The sequence below is a fragment of the Nomascus leucogenys genome, chromosome 4 (genome assembly GCF_006542625.1).
Source record: "Nomascus leucogenys isolate Asia chromosome 4, Asia_NLE_v1, whole genome shotgun sequence".
NCBI classification, from domain to species: domain Eukaryota; kingdom Metazoa; phylum Chordata; class Mammalia; order Primates; family Hylobatidae; genus Nomascus; species Nomascus leucogenys.
This window is the reverse complement of record NC_044384.1, coordinates 22,294,863-22,301,036: the sequence shown is the minus strand read 5'-3', so window position 1 is coordinate 22,301,036 and position 6,174 is coordinate 22,294,863. Positions and strand designations below refer to the sequence as shown.

At 45.9% G+C, this 6,174-nt stretch overlaps 1 pseudogene across 1 annotated transcript; it reads left to right on the top strand.

The window, feature by feature from the left end:
* The first annotated feature begins 4,017 nt into the window (after positions 1 to 4,017).
* LOC100592767 lies at positions 4,018 to 5,171 on the top strand (annotated as a pseudogene). Its single transcript, XR_001115583.2, has one exon. The product of XR_001115583.2 is annotated as a dysbindin domain-containing protein 2 pseudogene (transcript).
* The last annotated feature ends 1,003 nt before the right edge of the window (positions 5,172 to 6,174 follow it).

The following is a 6,174-nucleotide window of genomic DNA, read 5'->3' as shown; positions in this document are numbered from 1 at the left end:
GGAGGAAGATTTACATGGGTGATTCACCTCAGAAGGCTGAATAGACAAGGTGGGATGAGTAGGATTTCAATAAGCAGGAAAGGCAGGAGGGTGATCCCATCAGGAGAAACATACTGAATCAGTGCAGAAAAGACAAAGAATGGGGTGGGGGGACTCAGGGAAACTAGGGAGTAGTTGAGGAGGGATGGGGCATCAAGACTGGGGATGGAGACACCTCAAACACAGAAAGAGAGTTGGGGGAAGAGGAGTTATAAGACATATAAAAGTCACCAGGCTCACCCTTTGCCCATCACTCAGTACCTATCACCTTCCAGCTTGCAAAGGTGCTGACATTTGAGGTACTGAAACTCATCTTGATCCTTTTTTCTCATCCCCTTCACTTTTTCTTCACAACAGGTGCTGCACTGGGTACCCTATACATATCAGCTCAAAATAATACCAGTTATCCACTCATTCATTCAGCACTTCATGCCTCCTATGTGTCAGGCACGAAGCTAAGCACTTTACAAAGAATATGTCTTGTAAGCCTCACAGTAACCCTATGAGGTAGGTACTTGTCATTACAATCTTAGCTAGCAAACTGAATCTCAGAGAGGTTAAATAAGTTGCCCGAGGTCATGCAGCTGGAAGACAGTGGAGCTAGGATTTTAATCTCTGTCTTTTGAACACCAAAACCCAAGCACTCTCTAATTTTTACTATGAAAATATTCAAATACAAAATTATATAGAAAGCAAAATCAAACTTTGCCTCCTTCATCATCTAGCCATCAGCTGGTCCTACCTGCTTGAAGACTAGAGGTATTTTGGCTCCCCCTGAAATTCTCTTTTTACCTCTCGTCAAATTTCCCAGACGTAGCTCAACTATGGACAACTTGTACCAACATTTGTTTCACAAGCTATTACTAAGTCCTCCACACAGGAAATATGGAATGTATTTCCACAGGTTTTTGAGCCTTTGCAGGTGGCATAGTACTATCAGTATCACATCTTTCTGAGACACAGAAAAAAAGAATTGGTTAAAAGATGGAAGAGGAACAACAGGGATGAGCCATGAGCAAGTTCAGAGGATACATGTAAGCTTCATGAACAGGTGGTCCAGGCCCACATATCCTCCACCCCTGTTGCCCCAGCACCGCACCATTTCTTCACTGTGAGGGAGGCCTTCGGGACCAGCTGATGTAGGAGAAAAAAGGCTGAGTTGCTGCCGCACTTCAACACACTCTTGGGTGACCCAGAAGACTGCAATGAAGGCAAATCTTCCAAGTAGTCAGAGCTTCAGGTGTTGCCCCATCACCCACCTTACATGGGAAGATAAGTGGTCCAAGGCTAGGCTATACAATAACTCATGGACAATGGCCTAGCTGGTTATTCAGAGGTTTGGCAGATCATTTGGAAGACTGAGGACAAGGAGGTCTAGGAAGAGGCATGTGAATAACCTATAGGAAAAGAATATGAACGATGAAAATCTTTATATTATTTGTTGATTCTCATTACATAGCATCTCTGATGGAAGACACCAAACAACCAAGTTGACAGAATGAATTGGCCAACTGACTTCAGCCTATTTTTTTCGTCAGCCACTCCAGTGCTGGGATGGTGCTTGATCACATTTAGTAGCAGTGATTGCACGAATGAAGTCTATGCATGGCCCCAGCTTACCAAAGCTACTTGTTGCTGCTACTTGCCACTATCATCACCAAATGTCCAGCCTGCCAGCAACAGAGACCAGTGCTGAGCCCCCAGTGGTGATACCATCCCTCAAAGAGATCAACCAGGCATTTAGTGTCAAGTCAATTACATTGGACCTCTTCTACCCTGAAAAGGGCAGCAATGTATCTTGGCTGAGATAGACACCTATTGCCGCCATGTGTTTTCCTTTTCTGCTACTGCTATCCAATGATTCGCAAGGTGTTTAATGCACCAACATGGGATTCCACAAAACACTACCTCAAGACCAAGTGTCCCATTTTACAGCAGAGGTGGTATGACAAAGGAATACATGACCATGGAATCCACTGGTTCTATCACATACTGCACTACTGAGAAGACACTGGCCTGAAAGACCAGTGGCATGCCCTCTTCACGATACAGCAAAGGGGCCGTTTTGGATATTATATCCTGGAAGGATGGTGCACTATCATCCAGGACTCAACATATACCCTAAATGACCTATATGATTCTGTGTCCCCAGCAGGTAGGGGGTCCAGGAATACATAGGTCCAGGAACCAAGAGATGGAATGATTTACCAACACTGCATCCAGTAACCCTCCTGAGATATTTGTTTTCTATCCACTCAAGGTTAGGCTCTGTAGATCTAAAGATCCTAACTCCCAAAAGCGGAACACTTGTACCTGGGGACACAGTTAAGAGTCCCTTTGAACTTTAAGCTACAGCTGCCACTCAATTACTCTGGGATCCTCATACCAAGAAACCAGCAATAAAGTAAAGAAATCAACCAACCAACTAGAAAGGGTAATCGACCCTGCCCATCAGGAGGGGCTTAGCTTCTGCTACACAATAGAAGTAGGGAAGAATATGCTTGGCAGTCAGTTGGTCCACTAAGAGGTCTCTTGATGTTCCCATGCTCACCACTTAATGGTAAAGCATAAGAATAGCAACCATAGACTGAGAAGGGCACAGTAACTTGGGGCTCAGGACCCTCTGGGATGAGGGTTTCATTACTTCCAGCAGGTAAGTTACCTAGTGAAGCACAGGGAATAGCCAGAGTGGAGGGGAATGAGTGTGTTTAAAAAAAAGGAGGGGGGCAGTAATAAGCCTTGAGACCAAACTGCAGCAGCAAGCGCTGTAGTATTTCCTACTAAACTTTCACTTGTAAGCTCCCAGGAAACAAGACCAACCAAAATTCAATAGAAGACTTTCCCAAACATAGTGCAGTTATTATAAGAAGAAAGTGGGTTTGAGCGACATGAGGGCTGGATGGGGCACACTAAGGAGATCTCCACCCAGATCCTCTCTTCAGCCCAGACACACTCAACCCCTTGCTGCTAAGAATATTGAGTGCTGGGGACTCACAGCTGAGTTACTCACCAGCAATTACCTCAGCTGCAGGGAACTGCCTCATCCAGGATGACAGCCCCTCCTAGGGGACAGCCTATGGCCAATGACTGGCTTATGAAGGGATACGGAGGTCTAACCGTGTGCTTCAAACAAGATTAGCTCCAAGAGGCTGTTCCAGCTCCAAACCTCTGTGTAGAGCCACCTGAGACCTTTTTTACCACAGGAATACAGGCCAGTTGCTTCATCACCTTACAGGTGTATCTCCTGAAAACACCTGCAATAACTTTCTATGTCAAGTCTATTTCAACTCTGTTTCCAAGTCTGTTTCCCAGTACACAATCTCAGGCAGCTTCACTCACACCCACTACCACATGGCCCAAGCAGAACAGCACTGGAACAGAGAGCAGGAGAGTTTCTTGTCTTGGCCCCATCTCCTTTAAGTTCTCTGTTTATTCAAACCTCCCTACCCTCTCAAAACCTAGGTGGGTAATCCTCCCTCCATGCCTCATTTTGAATCTATGAGGGTACAGAGATTATTAAACACTTTGAAAAACACTCCGCTCCTTCTAACAAAAAGGGTCAGTAAAGACAGTAAAGTAGGGGTATTTTTAGCGTTGTGACCTGGGCGGCAGCTCTAAGAGCCTTTCCCGGGAATCGGCGTCAGCGCCTAGCTCCTCCGCCGCCAGCCCGCGGCCGCACGGTCTCCCCACACTTCCGTGGCCCTGCCTTGCCCACTCAGGTTTGGGTCCCTCTCCACCTCTGTGGCGCCCGTGGAGCTGGCCAGGGTCTGGGATACACTGGGTGCAGATGAGGTGGGGAAGGCAGTCTGCGGAGGATGATGTCTGATCCTCAAGCGAGAAACTCCCTTGCCTCTGGTGATGGGCTCAGAGCAGAACGCCGGGAAGGAGATGAGCGAATGGGAGTGAATGCACCGACCTGGGCTGGCCCATAGCCCCGGGGCTCTGGCAGGGTCTCAGCTTCTCAGGTCTAGCGGTCAGGAGGCCTGCTCTGAACTGGACCCAGAACCCGCCTTTCTAATTGCTCCTCGATGACTAATGGGGAGATAAGTCAGTGAGATGTGTCCCAGGAGGGGGATGCATAAAGAGCTGTTGGAGTTCAAAGGAAAGATGGTCGTCTCCTAAATAGCTCACCTTCACAAGCAGGGTCTTGTATTTGATGCAGGAGCTGACATGGACCCAAATCCTCGGGCGGCCCTGGAGCGCCAGCAGCTCCGCCTTCGGGAACGGCAAAAATTCTTCGAGGACATTTTACAGCCAGAGACAGAGTTTGTCTTTCCTCTGTCCCACCTGCATCTCGAGTCACAGAGACCCCCCATAGGTAGTATCTCATCCATGGAAGTGAATGTGGACACACTGGAGCAAGTAGAACTTATTGACCTTGGGGACCCGGATGGAGCAGATGTGTTCTTGCCTTGCGAAGATCCTCCACCAACCCCCCAGTCATCTGGGGTGGACAACCATTTGGAGGAGCTGAGCCTGCCAGTGCCTACATCAGACAGGACCACATCTAGGACCTCCTCCTCCTCCTCCTCCTCCGACTCCTCCACCAACCTGCATAGCCCAAATCCAAGTGATGATGGAGCAGACACACCCTTGGCACAGTCGGATGAATAGGAGGAAAGGGGTGATGGAGGGGCAGAGCCTGGAGCCTGCAGCTAGCAGTGGGCCCCTGCCTACAGACTGACCACGCTGGCTATTCTCCACATGAGACCGTAGGCCCAGCCAGAGCCTTTTGGGAGAAGACCAGACTCTTTACTTGCAGTAGGCACCAGAGGTGGGAAGGATGGTGGGATTGTGTACCTTTCTAAGAATTAACCCTCTCCTGCTTTACTGCTAAGTTTTTCCTGCTGCAACCCTCCCACCAGTTTTTGGCTTACTCCTGAGATAAGATTTGCAAATGAGGAGAAGATGAGGTTGGACAAGATGCCACTGCTTTTCTTAGCACCCTTCCCTCCCCCAAACCATCCTGTAGTCTTCTAATAGAGTCTCTCAAACAAGTGTCTCTAGATGGATGTGAACTCCTTAACTCATCAAGTAAGGTGGTACTCAAGCCATGCTGCCTCCTTACATCCTTTTTGGAACAGAGCACCGTATAAATAATAAACTAATAATAATATGCCAAAAAAAAAAAAGACAGTAAAGTAAGGACATTTCTGACATTTTAATGTCAGAAAGCTCACATGCTGGTGTCACAATAGACTAGTCCATGAGAAAGGGATAAGAAGACTAGGTCATTAAAGTCAAATGACTCTATGAAGGTCATTTAACCTCCATGACCGTGTTTTCTAATCTATTTTAAAAGCTTGCTCTGACTACCCTCAAAACTTTCATGAGACTCTTCTTGGTAAAGATAACAATACCTACCTCATGGGTTTCTTAGAAAGACTAGATGAAATCATATATTACAGTATCTGACACATGGTAAACACACCACATATGGCTAAAATCAAATGATAAAATGCCTGCCAATGACTTTGAAAACTCGAACATGCTACAAAAATGACAACAATTATGATTACAATGCAACATATTTAATATGTAATGTTTTACATTTTTTCAGAGGATTGGCCTTGTGTCCCTAATGTGAATACGGTTCCTCTTTTCCGTTTCTTTTAACTACAAAGCAACTAGTGCAGTGTATGCCATTTGGTAAATGCTTAAAACTTCTTGCCTGACTTGCAAGGCAGGGATCAGTGAGTAATACCATGCCTTGGTAACCTGTCACTACTAGAAAGTGCTTCTGTAATGTTCTGTGGAAGAGAGATTTTTTATTTTTTGCATTAGACTGGAAAAGGGGAGAAGGAGCTACATTTCCCCAAACCACCTGAGACATCACCCAATGATTTCAAATGCACTTCTATTTGTCTGAAAGTATTCTATTCAAGAGTTACTTCTAACCACCTGATATTTCAGGGTGCTGGTGTATGTGCACCCATTTTCCTTTGCATTTTATTAAATGAGAAACCAAGGATTATATCTATCCTATGCTCAAACTTTTTAATGGAATCAAAATCCTCTAAGATTATCTTAAATCCGGGTAATATTTTTAAGTGGGACCTGAATTTAGCCAAATAGCTGGGTGGTTTAGAAACATGTCTATCTGTCTCCTTAAAGTGATTCCATGAATTTGGATCT